General features: G+C 36.2%; 1 long non-coding RNA gene across 1 annotated transcript in view; it reads left to right on the forward strand.

The window, feature by feature from the left end:
- The window catches only part of LOC127544204 (uncharacterized), a 106,744-nt gene extending 90,853 nt beyond the window's left edge, over window positions 1-15,891 (forward strand). Inside the window, exons 3-4 of the long non-coding RNA XR_007949399.1 lie at window positions 1,482-1,573; window positions 15,651-15,891. This is a non-coding gene — a long non-coding RNA (uncharacterized LOC127544204). The remainder of the gene's footprint in view (window positions 1-1,481; window positions 1,574-15,650) is intronic.
- The last annotated feature ends 628 nt before the right edge of the window (window positions 15,892-16,519 follow it).

Genomic DNA, 16,519 nt, shown 5'->3' on the forward strand with positions numbered 1-16,519 from the left:
AACACAGGAGGGAAAAAGTATTCATTATAATACCATTTGCCCAATAATATGAAGATAAGATCCAAATTATTTCAGGGACTTAAATCATTTTTATCTACCTCAGTAAAGGAGGGTAATTTAATTTCAAGAGATTGGATACATTGATTGAGCTGTGGGTCCCTAAGGCATTTATTAGAAGAATGAGACCAATGAAAAATAAATGTATTTTTCATCTTTAATTTCTGCACAGAGATTTATAGCTGATCTTGGTAGAAATGATTTTAAAAAACCTAATATTTCTCCAAAAAGTTGATACCCACAGAAAATTCTAGGATAAGATCTGACCAAAGGATAGCTCACCCATTTCTTGCCCAAGAATATGCTCTGTTTCATTTACTTTTAAATCTATATTTTTTGTTGCTAAAACAAATGATAGAGACCTTTATCAAGAACCTGTAAACATTTAAACCCCACAGCTTTTTGCACATTAATTACAGGACACACATACATCGTATTCTTTCCCTGTAGAATGAAAGAGTTCCTATCCACCTCACCTTCCCAACTTGATAGCTAAGTAATGAAAGGAAGCATAGCAAAGTGGTTAGCATGAAATTGGGAAGACCTGAGGTACAAGCCCATCTCTCACTCAGACTGGCTGTGTGACCCTGGAGAGATAATTTACTCTCTCTGTGTCCTGCATAATCACTGTGATTATAAATTACAGAGCAAGTGCTGGTCTGGATTGGAAGAAGTTTTTTCAGTGGACCTTGATAGAGAAGTTTTCGTGGGAGTTCCTAATGCTAGTGAAATCAATAGATCCAGTCCCTCTCTACATCACCCCTGAGAAAAAAAACCCCAAACAAAAACAACCCAATCTTGTCTGAATAAATATTTTAAAATGATGTGATTTTCTTATTACGCAGTGATAATATAAGATAGGAGAAAGAGTGCTCTGCCTCTGATGCTCTAGGGAACTAAGACTATAAGTTGCCCAGAAGGTGCCATTTTATAATGGTAGACAGTTGGTCAAAAACATTTATTAAGCAATTACTATGTGCCAGACACTGTGCTATGCACTGAGAATATACATTTTAAAAAGACAGTCCTCAAGGAACTTACACTCTAGGGAGGGAAGACAACATAGAAAGAGGAGCTGAAAAGGGGAGGGGAGATCCTGGGGAATAAGATCCCAAGGTCATAGGGCACGATGTAGTCAGGTCCATAGTTGGTAGGGAAGAGTTGGTTGGTCTGGGAACCCTCATTAAATGGAGGCTATGAGAGGAGCTCTTTGTTCTCTAGTCCTTTTGACTTAACAGCAGAGGGTATAGAGGTTATAAGAGGAAGCTTCTCCGAGGAAGCTCTTTAAATCAGTGAAATCACAAGCTCTTTCCTTATCCCCAGATCACTCAGGCATTTTATCATTATTACCTGGGCATGCGAGACACATTTTTTCTTTCTATTTTAAGACCTGGAATGTAGAATATCTATTCTACCTTCTTTAGATCTTCAAACCTTCAGGAAAGAGATGGACAGGTCTGTCTATAAAGTTACAAGTTACACTGGAAGTGGGTGGACATATCAAATAGAAGAACAGGTAAGGAATCTGCTGTTTAATTACTTTAAAGTATTGTCTTGCATCAATTCTGCAAATGAACTGTGGACTAAGGAGGAGGAAAGGATGCAATGTATTTGGTGAGAGATGCAAAGGGGAAAGGATTTGAACAAATAGAAGAGTCTGAGGGACAAAACTGGGTGTAAGAGATAACGGAAAAATAGTCAGGGGGTTGTAGATCAAATGGTCCTAGAGCATGTCCTACATAGGGAATGGGATCCAGATTTCTCTCTGTTTCTCTCTGTGTCTCTGTCTGTATCTCTCTCTCTCTCTCAGAGTCACATAGCTAGTAAGTGTATGAAGCTGAATTTGAATCCAGGACTTCCTGAATTCAGGACCAGTGCTGTGCCACCTAGCTGCCTCCCAAATATCTCTTGAGAATACTAGGTTGAAGAAGTCAACATCATCACCAATGTCAGGACCAGCCATTACAAATGTTTAGTGAATTCAATTAAGGCATGTCAACCAAGAAGAAGAGAATGACCCGAAGACAAGAGACAGCTTCCAAGACCAGAAATTTTGAAACAGAATTTGCAAAGATCAGTCAGAAGGTCAAAGCCTAATGAAGAATCCTTTAGAGCATAGCTAGAGAAGGCTTTTTACTTCTGGCAAGAGTTCAGTGAACCATAAAGGCAGGTCAGGACCCTCTTTAGGTACATGGCTAGAGAGTTTAAAATGGAGGAACAACTAAGCTCCTTGTAGGCCCCTGGGAAGGACTCATTTCAAAAGACAGAACATTAAAAGGGATATACTAACTTCAGGCTTGAGGCTGTCATACATGGAAATACAGTGGGAAGCAGACATTAGTAGGATTTGCCAGGAACATCAGAGGAGGGCTGAAATGTCTAAGAGTCTTGCCAAGTTGAATGCCATCAACTAAAAACCTAGCTTTTGATCCAGTTCAGGGAGAATTAAGTTGACTGACCTTGGCAAGCCTGGAAAAAAAGTGGGGTCAGGTAGGTAAAAGAAACAAAAGAACGATTTTCTTCTATCAAAGAAGAAATAGGTCCCTGCTCATTTGCAAACAGCATCATGATGATTATTATTTTGTAACTTCTCCGTTTCTACTTTCTCCTGTTGTATTTACTTTTAAAATGCTCAAAAGAAGGGCATGATTTTTAATAATTAGAACAAGGAAGAAGTAAAAGCTTGTTTCTCTTCTTCAGATAAGTTAGTCTTTTTCCTTTTATATATATAATATATAATTATATAAGATTACAAATCTTATAAAATATGTATTTTATATAAAGCATACAAATAGAAATTTGTTATATTCAATAGATAACATATTTAATATGTAAATATAATTGTAATAAAACATTTGTATAATATATATTTTACAAGATTTACAAACTTACATAATTATATATCTAATCTATTATTATACACACATTATATGTATATATGTGTATATTTTTTGTCTGTCTGTCTGTAGGTATGTAGATAAGAGCTCCAGGCCTGGAGTCAAGAAGTGAGGACAAATCTGGTCTCAGACACTTAATAGGTGACTCTGGGCTAGTGACTTAACTGCTAGTATTTTTGAAAAGAAAATTCCATTCCAGTATTTTCACAAAGAAAACCCCAAATGGAATTACAAAGACTTCATGACTAAAACAACTGAACAACAACAGGACATAATGTCTTGGGAACAGTGGTCTACCATATGTAAAGGCAATGCTACCACGTACTGCCTCTATGTTCAGGACCATCATCCTGACAGTTATCTTTAAAAGAGGCATGGTGTCAGGTGAAAATGATAAGGAGAAACAGTACCAGCATGTACTTATTCCAAGTCTTACCCCAGTTAGCCTCCCCAAATGTGTTATTGGCTACCTTATAAACTTTCTTTTAAATGTAGATATGCATATATGTACATATATACATATATATGAATTAAATATTCACATTGCAAATTATTTAGCAGAGTTTGACTCTGGTTTGTGCCATATTTATGTTTCTATCATGCAAGTTGAGGATGGAGTTTGTATGAATGGGATGAGTTAGAATGATTTCTTGATACTCACAGCCAAAGCACAGGAGGGTCCATAAATTCAGTCAGACATAAAACCCCATATGGGTTCTATTGGGCCTCACTATCCAACAGGACAATATGCTCAGTGGAAACTGGGCTAGTAGTGAATTATGTGCCCTTGATTTACATAAGGTTTTCAGACAAAGTGTCTTCAATGGTAGCTGGTGGAAGAAGGGGTCAGAAAACATAGACCAGTAGCAAAAGGTGAGGTTTCTACAGATTAACCAGGAGGAACTATTCAAGATGAAGAAGAGGAAATTATAACTCTGCCACATCATTAAATTTTTTGGAAAGTTTCAGCAGCTAATTCTAATTAGAATTGAGTGCAAACCTTAAGCATACCAGATTTGTGTAACAGGAGGTAACCCTAGGTGAATGGGAGCTTAGATTGTAATTTTACTAGAAGGTGAGCTCAGGTGAGGGGAAAAATTCTAGAACAACACCTTTTCTCCCCTCATGTTTGATTAATGAAGAATAGACAATATTTAGGGAAGAAGTAACTTATTTTGTATGAGTAGCAGAGAATGATATTAAGTGAATTTTATGGCAAGTTCCTAGATGCTCAAGACAATCCCTTACGTGGTGTGCACAGATGGTTTCAACTTATTAGGCCTCTGCTTTGGCGGGGGTTTAGATTTGGAAGGTTGGAATCCTATCAGCTCAATACGCCCTGTGACACTGATCTTTTTATTCTCTACTCAGCTTATAATAAGCAGGAGAGTCTAACCATTGGAAAGTTGGTGGAGAGAGACATTTTAATCGACTAACTTTTCACATAGTGAGTCATGTTTTATGAATTCTCTACCAGTACTTTTGTACAAAGTGGTATTTTGCAAGCTGCAGCAGTTGCCATATAGTGAGTGTGAAACTAATATTGGCCATGGAGTCAATGAAGAGATCAATGTCAGCAATCAACTCAGTCAATAGGTGGATTGTATTTATTTGTTCATGGGCGAATAAAGGTATGAAACTCGGAATCAATGGGACACTATTCTCCATAGCCTGTTATCTATTGTTCAGGACAATGACAGTTACACAGAGGAAGCCTGTTTAGTCTTTTTTTTAAATTACTTGATATCTTTTTTTTTACATATCATATTTTCTTTTAATATCCTTCCTTCTTCTCCTTTCAGAGAGCTGTAAAACAAAATAAAAAATATTTTAACAATTATAAAAGATAACTTTAGAAAATTAAATTAAATATAATTGTATTATTAACATCAACATAAGCATTAAACATAAATATATTTATGTATCATTTATAATATTTAGACAAATATGAACACATGTAACATATGTAACTACATAATATTTAAATGGAATTTAATTAATTTAATATAAATATGAAATATAATTTTATATAAACTGAACATAATTTTATAAAAATTAAAGATGAATTTAAAATTATATTAAAAAACTTTTTAGTATTTAGACATATTAATGAAAGAAATTACTCTTGGAATTATTTAAAGCACTTTGTAAATTGTAAGACACTATAAAAAGCAACTTTGTAAATAACTAATTATGTTAAATGTTTGATTAAGATGTTAATGTCCTCAAATGATAAATGTTAAGATTGGATTTCTTAACCAACAGGGCAATATACCAATTTGGAGCTCAACTAGTATTTTTTGGTACATTCAATAAATTTAAGTGACTAACCAGAAAACATTATATAAAACCAAGATTTTTTTTTAAAAAAGGGAAAAAGAAAAAATCAGTACAATTGATTATTACATTCAACAATTTGAAAAAATAAATGTGCAATGTTTTACATTCATGATCTTCCATCTTTGCAAAAAAACGTATTGAGGATACTTTCTCATATCTCTTATATGGTGCTATATTTGTTTTCTTTTAAATTTGACATTATTCACTTTTGATTGTTTTTAGTTGTTCTTCCTGTTTGCATTATTGTAATCATTATGTATGGTATTTTCTTGGCTCTACTTACTTGGTTCTGCAACAGATTATATAGATATTTTCAAGTTTCTTTATATCATTTCTAACATCACAGAAATATTCTATGAAATAAATCCAAGTATCATAATTTGTTTGGACCCCCATTGAATATTTACTTTGTTTATAATTCTTTGCTATCATAAAAAGTGCTACCTTAAATATCTTGGCATTTATAAGGACTTTGTTCTTCTCCATGTCCTCCTGATAATATTAATAGAATCTTTGTGTCAAAAGATAAGGATATTTCAGTCATTTTGATTCCATAACTTTAATATTGATTGTGCTGATTCACAGCTCCACTAATACCATACTAGGATGCTTATATACCATGGTGCCTATTCTGTTGTGGTGTGAGACAGCGTAGTGACATTAACTGAAAAAGGTCATTTGCACACATGGCTGAGGATACTTTGTTAGAAGGAAAAAAGCCAATGGTTTGCATAAAATAGGAACACAAGTGAGTGGGTACACACACACACACACACACACACACACACACACACACACACACACACACACACACACACACACACACCTCTCCCAACCAACCTTAGGTCTAAGTTAGAATAAAGGGATTTTGACCCAGAGTAGATAATTTCCTTGTAATAGGAAATCATCAGACTACTCCTGAAGCACACCATCACTATCTCCTGTTGTGATATGTTATAGAACTCTGGCCAACAGCTCTCTGAGGAGTTTATTCTGGTTATTGTCAGCCTGATAAACTTGGCACAGGATAAAACAGTGGAGGTGTTACTGTGGGAGTCTGACTTTTCACCAGAACTGCATGCAGGAACAGTTAAGAGTGTTTACAGCCCAGGGATCCACCATTTTAGAATCTTCAAACAGCCCCAGAACTTTCAATCAAAGCATTTTAGCTCTGTGTATAATTGCACAAAATCAGTCAAAATTTTCAGGATTTTTTAAAGTATTGGATTATATGCCATAAATTATAAGATGAAGCTACAGCTTCCATGCCCTTGGCGTGAAAAATGTTCATCCTTGAAAGTGCTGAAGGTCAATGTTGAGTAAGATCCTAAACTTTTTTTTAAATGGTTTAAAAATAGGGAGAAGCATATAACTAAAATTCAGTTATTATAATAATAATAATAATTATTATTATTATTACAAGCAAGTTCTTTAATCAGTTAACTAAGAATTGTGTATGATTAATGTGATGCTGTTTGTTCAGTGCTTTTCAGATATGTCTGACTCTTTGGGACCTCAGTTGGCGGTTTTTGGCAGAAACACTGCAATGATTTGCTATTTCCTTCTTTAGCTAATTTTACAGATGAAGAAACTGAAGTAAATGAGGGTCAAGTGACTTGACCAGGGTCACACAGCTAATAAGTGTCTGAGGCCAGATTTGAATTCAAGAGGAGAAATCCTCCTGACTCCAAACCCTGTGGTCTATCCACTGAACTATCTTGATGAATGTGTACTATTGAGATAAATGCTATGCTGGGTATAGTGAGAGAAACAAAGTGTAAAGCATAATTCCTTTCCTCAACAATTTAAAATCTAGTTGGGGGAGATTAGATATATTACATGAGCAGTTAGAGAAACTTACAATACTAAGTACTAAGTGAATAAATATTGTTCTGTCATTTTTCAATTGTGTCTGACTCTATATGATCCAATTGGGATTTTCTTGGCAAAGATACTGGAGTAGTTTGTCATTTTCTTTTCCAACTCATTTTATAGATAAGGAAACTGTGACTTGTCCGGGGTCACAGTGCTAATAAGTTTCTGAGGCCAGATTTACACTCTTGACTTTACACCTAGCACTCTAAGTACTGTGCCCTCTAGCTGCCAAGTGAATAAATAGTGCAGGTATTAAATACTTCAGGGAGTTCTATGGAGACAAAGTTTTCCAGGAAATGACTCAGTGCAACATTCTTGGTAGAGAGAACCAAAACCAAATCTACATGACTGTGAGCCAGCCTCTTAACCTCTCTGTACAAGCAGGGGGTTGGAAATGATCATCTCCAAGTCTCTTCCAACACTGTATCTATGATGCTTCCCATCCAAGTTTGGAAGGTCCTCCCTCTTGGCATCTATCTCTTGCTATTCCTAACTCACTTTAAGATCAAGCTCAAATGCCACTTCTTACATGAAGCCTTTCCTGATCCCTACCAGGTCCCGAGTTATTTCAGATTACTTCTCTATGTCCATTTTCTTCCCCAATAAAGCATAAATTCTTTGAAGACAGGGTTTATTTGTTTTATTTTTGTCTCTGTCTTCCCCGAACGCAGTATAATAATGAATGCCTCTTGAATTAAAATTTAATTGAATTTTATATATCATGTCCCTTCTATCCTTTCCTATTGAAATATTATGACTGTAATACTTGTTTGCTTAAAAAACCTTCAGTGATTGTCCATGACTTGATGAGTAAAAACAATACTCCTGAATTTGGCATTCAAAATCTCTATAAACTGTATTATCAGACATCTTTATCTATTACTATTCTTTTTCATACATTCTATGTCTAGACAAGCCATAATACTTTTCATCTGTTTTTATACCATCTTTACTCATGCTGTCTCACAAGTCCAAAATTATTCCTCCCCTCTAATTTCTCTGACGATCTCTATCTTTTTCTTCAAGGATCAACTTAGATGCCCTTTCCTTAAAAAAGATTTCCCTGTTCTTCCTCTTAATTTCTATTTATTTTTATATTATTTATACATATATATCATATATGTTGTTTATTTATATTATAAGTATCTACTGAGATACTTAGTTTGGTGACTAATACATAGTAGGTACTTTAAAATGCTTGTTTCCTTTCTCCTTTATGTCAATCCATATTTGAAGTTCCCTGGTATTTCTTCATAATTCCATTCATCGATTTTCTTTCTTTCCATTGCCCCTTTTTTTTTATTTTTTCTGAGATTTAGTATGTTGTGATTTTCAGTCACTGAGGCAATGAGAATCTTGTAATCGATGAAAGCCTTCTGTAATTTCTAAATGCTATTCAACCAAATCTCTTTTTCTTATTTAATTCTTGGATTCAGGTCATTATTTATTGGCAAAATCTGTCCTAGGAAAAAAGGTAATGATGAAATAATGTATTCATATAGCTCTTGAAGGTTAATAAAGCAGAAATTCAGAGGGAATGTACAAAATATCCAATAAATGGTCATCTAGTATCTGTTTAAAACTAATCAATAAGGAGGATTCCAAAGTTTCCCAAAGTAGTCCATTCTAATTCTTTGACAGCTTTGTTAGAAAATTTTCCTTTTTTGTTTTCTATAACTTTTCATAGCAAAGACATTAGAGGCCAAACAAAGCAAAATTGCTTCCAAATTAAAGCCTCTTTAACAATTGAAGACAATTATCAATGTACTCTCAAACTGTAGTAGCTTTTTGAGTGACAACATGTTACACTGTTAACTCCTATTAAAGTTGCAGTTTACCAAAAACCAAAATAAAAGAACTTCTCTCCCAAATATTATTGTTTAGTTATTAATATATTTCTATGACTTAATTTTTGAAACCAAGTGTAGAATTTTTCACTCACCTCTATTAAATTTCATCCATCATTCTGTCTAGCCTATGAAGACCTTTTGTGTCTGTCATACAAGGTGCTAGCTATCTAAATTAGGATTAATCATTGTAGTTGAGAGCTCTCTGAGAAAGTTCCTACATTTGATGGTAAAGGTCTCTTTTAATGAGTGATTATGTGGTAACCCAGTGTCATTAGCAAGGGAGAAAAGAAGGAAATTCATGCATAAAATGCATGTTTCCAAAAGAGATTTAAGGATATTTTGATCAATTAACTGGGACCTTGGGAGGACTGAGATAGCAATCTCAGTTATTGCAATCTTTTAAGTCTATATTCAAATTGTGGTAATGACATAGTTTTAAAGATGAAAAATTCAATTTCTTACATAGATTAGAGGTACTTCCTCCTTTTCAAGTGGTCTAGCATGCTTACTCATGAGGGAAGGGGGCAAATTTCTGGTTGATTCCAGCTCTAAGCTTTGGGATCTTAGAATGTAGTCGCTGAATTCAGGGTGATAGTGGAATATAGCACTTCAGTGTTCCCCAATTTATTCAAGGTTAACTAGCAAAAGAAATATAGAGAATTTTATCTATATTTCCTGGTGCAAGGCTATTTGGATCCAGATGGACACTTATCTATGAAGTAGATAAGAGATACTGGGGGAGAGATTCTTGGCTGTCTTCAATGGTAAAAGCAAAATAAAGCAATGAGAAATTAAAAGTTTAAAGGCATATAGATAGTGCCCAATTCATATGGACATGGATCTTCCCAGGAAATTGGTCTTTAATTTTTTGGATAGTGCCAGGAGAATGACCTTGAATTACTCTCTCAAGTGAAGACCAATGTCCTTATCAAAGGGATTATGGCTTTTCCTCTCAGAATTCCATATGTGAATGCCAACTTATTTTGGAGGTGGTGGAGTAAATTTCTAATGTAAAAAGATCACAATAAGAGGAGAAAATCAATAATTATTAATATGGCTATATAGGAATATAAGTATACATCTAATATTTATGGATGCATACATATATATATATATAGCTTTTTAAAGCAAGTAATATCAATTCATTTACATTTTTCAGTGAAGGATAACACTTGTAATTACAAAAATCTGAGAAGCAAATCTTTTTAAAACATATAATAAAAAGAATCATAGAAACTACAAACCAGATATAAAATGAATCATTAAAGTTGATCTACAATATCACCTCTTCCAGCTTTTAGCATCTACAAATCTGATAAATATGCTTTTAAAATCTCAAATTATCTTATAGCAACTAATTTATTTATATATTGTATTCCTTAATGGAATAAAAACTCATTTTTGTCTTTGTAGTTATAAGAATACATAGGAATACATAGTAGCTTCTTTAAACATGTTTATTGAATTAAGTGGAATGAAATAAAATTCATCCATGTCATGGATAAAAATGTTGAACAATAATAAGACCTAAAACAGTCTGGGTAATTCTCTCAAGATTTCTCTCCAACTAATCATTTAAGCAATTCTGACTCACAGAATCACAGAAGTAAAAGGAACCTCAGTGGCCATCTAGTCCAGATGACACCTGAATAAGAATCCCTCAATAAAATACTGCACAAATATTCATCCAGCTTTATATATAAAGATCTCCAAATGAAGGATGAAATGTTCAGTTAAATTTTCTCTATCCCACTTTAGTTCCTGAATTTCCTAACTTTTATATCTAAAATAATATTCCCAATGCACCTTCCCTCCCCCACTCCCATTTATTATTCATATGAAGAAAGGAAAAAAAAAATCAGGCAAAACAGTATGCCTTGATCTGCATTCATATTATATCAGTTCTCTCTTTGGAATGGATATCATTTTTCATCAGGAATCCTTCAGAATTGTCTTGGATCTTTGTATTGCTGAGAATAGCTTAGTCATTCATAGATGATTATTGTACAATGTTGTTGTTATTATGTACAATATTCTGGTTCTGCTCCTTCACTTTGCTTTCAGTTCATGTTAAGTTTTTCCAGTTTTTTCTAAAAGCATCCTATTTATCATTTCTTAGAGCACAATAGTATTCTATCATAATCATATATTACAACTTGCTTAGTTATTCCCCAATTGATTGTCATGCCCTCAATTTCCAATTCTTTCCACAAAAATTCAATCCACAAAAAGAGCAGTTAGAAATATTTTTGTACATAGAGATCCCAATCATTTTGAAAATTTTCCCATATTTTCTTACTCTGAACTAGAGTCAAATCTACTGGAAAGGGCATATTTATCCACTAATAATATAATAAAATAATAATAATAACTAATGCTTACATAGTACCAGGCACTGGGCTAAGTGCTTTACAAATACTGTCTCATTTGATCCTTACAATAACTCAGGGAGATATCTCAATTTTACAGTTGAGGAAACTGAGACAAACAGGAGTTGTGTTAAATAAAGCTCAAAGTCTTAGTATCTGAGGCTGAATTTTAATAAAAATCTTCTTTGTCCTAGTCAACTACCTTACACTTATCATCATTGTGACCTTTCAAACTGAATTCTTCCATGGATACCATATTGTCTTTCCCTATCAAAAGTATTTTCCTTTAAGGTAAGAACTGTCTAAGTTTTGCATTTATATCCTTAGCATTTAACAAAATATGTAGCACATAGTAAGTACTTCATAAAGGTTTTTTCATTTATTCATCATTCATTCATCTATTCACTCATATTCTTTTAGCTAACATTTCTTTCAGATAAGGTAAGTTCATGAGAACTATTCTAGTCATGTATTATTCCATCTAGTCTCTTTAATATGTAGGATATCAAATTTATTTCCTTATATTAAGATTTCTAGTTTATTCTTTTTATCATCCTTTGTACATTTCTGCATAGACATTTGAGGTCATTAGTTTTATTACTGTCTCCTTTCTTGGATTTTTGTCTTATATGGACCCATGATGATTTCAAGTTTCTTCCCTTTTCTTTTCTTTCCTTTTAACTGGGTTCCAGGATGTTTTAGAGATTCTATTATCTCTCTGGGAACAGTTTTTAAAACTATATCAAAATATATTACTTTTAAAACCATTGTTTTAAAGTACTAAGAAGGGGTACCTAGATGGCACAATGGATAGAGCACTAGCCCTGAAATCAGGAGGACCTGAGTGCAAATTTGGTCTCAGACATTAATACTTCCTAGCTGTGTAACCCTGGACAAGTCATTTAACCCAATTGCCTCAGCAAAAAAAAAAAAGAAAAGAAAAGAAAAGAATGAAAGAAAGAAAGAAAAAGGAAAAAAAAAAGGATTAAGAGGTAGTTTTACTCTCTCCCCACAAAAAAGTTAACATAGTTTTCCTATTTGCCAATCTACTATTTCAATTTGGCTTATTCATGGAAGGAATCTAATTAAATATTCTTATATATTCAAAATAATGCTAGTAACTACAATAGCTCATCAAATTTATAGCTTGATTGTTCTTAAGGTGGTGATAATTAATTCTTAGTCTACTTTTTATTCCATGAATATCATGTCATTTATCAGTGTCACACTTAATATTTCCTTATAAGACACCAGCTCATTTTCTTTCCATTATCACCATAAATTTTTTACTTATAATGAATTAAGTATTAAGGTTCTCACTCTGTGTGTATGTATATGTGTTTAAAGGTAATTTGTGTTGCATTTGTATAGAGGATATTTTTATCACTTATTAACACTGACTTAGAAAAGTATAATTTAAACTCTACATTGATTTAAAATATCAGATGTATGTGAACAAAAAAGACTTTCCTCACTGATTTGACTAGAATACAAACTGAAGACAAACAATTCTTTGCTCTGTATTTTTTGTCCAGTTAACCATTCTCTCCCTCCCCCCTCCTCTTCCCCATTGAGTTGCAGCCTGAAGACTCATATTGTATAATTTTGGGTGCAGTTTAGTAGTTTAACAAATGTTTTTTTATTCCATCACCCTAACGCAAAAACTCCTATGAAGATAATCTTATTCCAGGTCAACTGTCAATAACAAATCCATCTAAATTTTCCTAATAACATTATAAGAGACAGATTTATCTTGAATCTCATCCTACACGATTTTTTTGTGGAAGTACAAAAACGGTAGTATTAAAAGCAACTTCCACCTATAAAGTGGGTTTAGATGTAGAATTACAGATCTCGCATATTGCATATTGTGATTGCTGAATTCTAAGTGTTCTAGGCGCCTTAGAGCCAGCTCTTGGGATACAGATATTAAATGAAAAATATTTTTAAATGTCAAGAATACATAGCTCACGACATGCAACAAATACTGACAATTGCACCATAGTACTCAGACACAAATCTTTCTCCCCCTCCCACAGGAAATATTCAGGCTGCTACCACCAGATGGCACTGTTTATTAAAGATGCGGAAGATGCTAGGGACAAAAGACGGGGGAGAGCCATCTGACCTGAATGTAAATCTATCCTAACCCAGCACATTTAATTCAAAAACAAAACAGAAGAAAAATGCCCTGGGTTTTCCTACGCAGGCCAGGGCTTATAGCATCACACTTTTACTGCACCAAGGCCCCGAGGCAAGCAATCTATGGTTATTTAAAGTTTAGTTTCAGGAGAGACAGACAGACAGAGATACAGACGGTGAGGGAGCCAGACAGGGAGCCCAGATGCCAGGCTGTACAGGAGAGCCCGGGCACGCTCCAGGTTTTCCCTTCTTTATTTCGCATTCTCCTCACACTCTCCCGATGAGGTTCCTTCCAAAAACTGCCTCCTCAGTTGCACACGTCTCCAGCTAATACTGCAGCACAACAGTGGAAATCTCCGGACTTCGTGTATTCCATTTGCACCATTTTCAGAAGCTGCAGAGATTTTTCGATGCTTGTCTCTACATTCTGCCCCTCCCCCGCCCCCTCGGCTCCCATATTCTCTGTTTCTTACTTCTTCCCCCCAAAGTGCACCCCAGAATTAAGCTCTGTGGAAGAATCAGTTCAGCTAATTTCCCGCTGCTGCCTTCGGGCACCACCACAGAACCCTGGGGATGTGCCCAAGGACCACCCAGGGAAAGCGAAAGATTTCTAGTTTAGAGGAGGAGGCAGAGTCCCGGGGCACTTGGGGCGCACGCGAGCTCGTGACTATCGGGGTCTCCAGACGCCTGTAGTGTAATTCCCATTGACGTGGATGGGGATTACACCTGCAGAGGGGAGAACACAGCGGCCCTCCACTGAGCTCAGCAATTCCAGCTTCAGGTCCAATATCAAATTCTGGGGGAGCTGTCAGCCCTCTGGGGGACACGTGGGGGAAGATTCGAGGTTCCCAGGTTGGAGCCGTTTGGAGGGTGGCTATACTACAGGGAAACCAGCGTGCACTGTTCATTCACCAGGGCATCAACCCATTCCCGGGCTCATCTTACTACCTAAACCTAAGTGCGCCCACGTATCATTGTTCGGAGGTGCCCTGGAGCCCGGAGCTTTTGTTATCTTCCCAGGTCTCAGTTGAAGCGGCCACTGCTCCATTTTAGCGTGGGTGGAGGGGGTTTCTGCAGAGGTCATTTGCTCGGAACCTTCACTGGGCCACTTACAAATAGGAGTTGATGAATATTTCATAACCATTCGCCAGGAGCTCTTATTGAAGCGTAGCATTTGTGGCAGGGAGTCAATAAGTGACGAGACTCAACCTTAAGCTGCTGGCTTGCTGTTCCTCCCTCTGCACGCTAATTACTGGCGCTGGAAGGGAATTCATGTTTCTTTCATCAGGGCACTTATTCTTCCATTTCCGCCATGTTAGGTCTCCCTCAGGAAAGCCACATGCTACTGGGGTGGGCTATAAAGGTTGGAAGTGAATCTGGGCAGCAGATAGGAGTCTGGGGAAGTAAGGAGCTAAGCATGGGCTGCCTCTGCCATTCTCTTAACAAGGACTTAGTGCCTTCATACTATGAGAGGATAAAGGAGTCATAAAACACAGTTCCGAAGATACCAAGTCATAACTTAATTGTAAAAACAAGACATATATGTGAAAAGTCACGTAAAGCTTAAAAAAAACTGTTATAAGTCCTGAGGTAACCGGTACAGACGCTGTCGGTAAGAATCTTCATTGGAGGGAACCATTGTTGGGGGGGTGAGGGGGAAGGGTTCAGAGATTGACTGGGATAAAGGCATAGATGTTATGGTTAACAAATCTGCAGATGGGAGAAAGCTGGGAGAGATATATAATAAATCCCTTGTACCATCCCCAAAAAGGTGAGTAGCCTAGGATGAAATCTTGACGGGGGTGTGAAATTGTATTCCCTTTAATCTGTAAAATGAACACTCTAAAATTGTGTACCCTTTGATCTGTAAAGAAGGGAGATTCCAGTCTCAGGCCCTCCTGGGAACCATATCTCCCCAGACAAGTTAAGTGGCATCATTGCACTGGGCTATTTCTAAGGCAAATCACCTCCATTGATAGACTATCTCTATTCAAATTGAGGCTGAAAAAGCCTTCAAAGCAATTTCATTTAGGAGATCCTGGTCTGATCAGTTCAAACTGTCCCAGCCCTGGCCAAGATCTGCTCATATAATAGGTTTCTGTTTACTCCTTTCTTTGCAGAATGCCCAAAGCAGGACTACGGCTTGTCCCTTAGTATAGCTGCCTGTCAGGATCCTGCCCCCGAGAAGACATTCTCTTTTCAGCGCCCGCCTCCATTTCCCTAATAGGACTTTGCCATGAAATCAGTCTCTTAGCAAAGCTGCCTTCTTATCCAACAATAAACTTCTATTTTTGCCACCTAAAACTCTTCAGATTCGTGAATTCTTTCATGACTTACCTGCACCTCCTACCAAAAGGGGATTTCCACAACTCTCTGACTGCCACTAGAATCCCATCAATCTGATGAGTATAAATGTAAAATACAAGACTGCTGAGGGTTGACCAAGGAGCTGCTGATCATCTTGCTGAGGTTACAGTGTGGTGAACCATTGTTTGGCTTTGCATGTCCCATTCCCATTCTCTCTCCCTTCTCTATCTCTCTCCTCTCCCTTTCTCTCCTCTCCTTCCCCCCCTCCTCCCCTCCCCTCCCCTCCTCTTCTCTCCTCTCTCTCTTCTCCTCTCTTCTCCTCTCATCTGGAAAGTGTGGACACAAAGTCTCTCTTTGAGAGAGCTGAGGACATTTTTTTTAGGCCCAGGTACTTGCTGACAACAAATCATACATCATTGAGGATAAGTGGTAACACTTTCAGGGTTCATCAAACTACAGTCCGGGGGCCAGATGTAGCAGCTGAGGACGTTTATCCCCCTCACCCAGGGCTATGAAATTTTTTTATTTAAAGGCCCACAGAACAAAGTTTTGTGGCAGTATGGCCCTCCAACAGTCTGAGGGACAGTGAACTGGCCCCTATTTAAAAAGCTTGAGGACCCCTGCTTTTAGATGATTTGATTGGCTCAGTTTCTTAAGGAAAGAGTCAATCTTTTGTACTGGG

The sequence above is a fragment of the Antechinus flavipes genome, chromosome 1 (assembly GCF_016432865.1).
Source record: "Antechinus flavipes isolate AdamAnt ecotype Samford, QLD, Australia chromosome 1, AdamAnt_v2, whole genome shotgun sequence".
In the NCBI taxonomy this organism is placed as follows: Eukaryota; Metazoa; Chordata; class Mammalia; order Dasyuromorphia; family Dasyuridae; genus Antechinus; species Antechinus flavipes.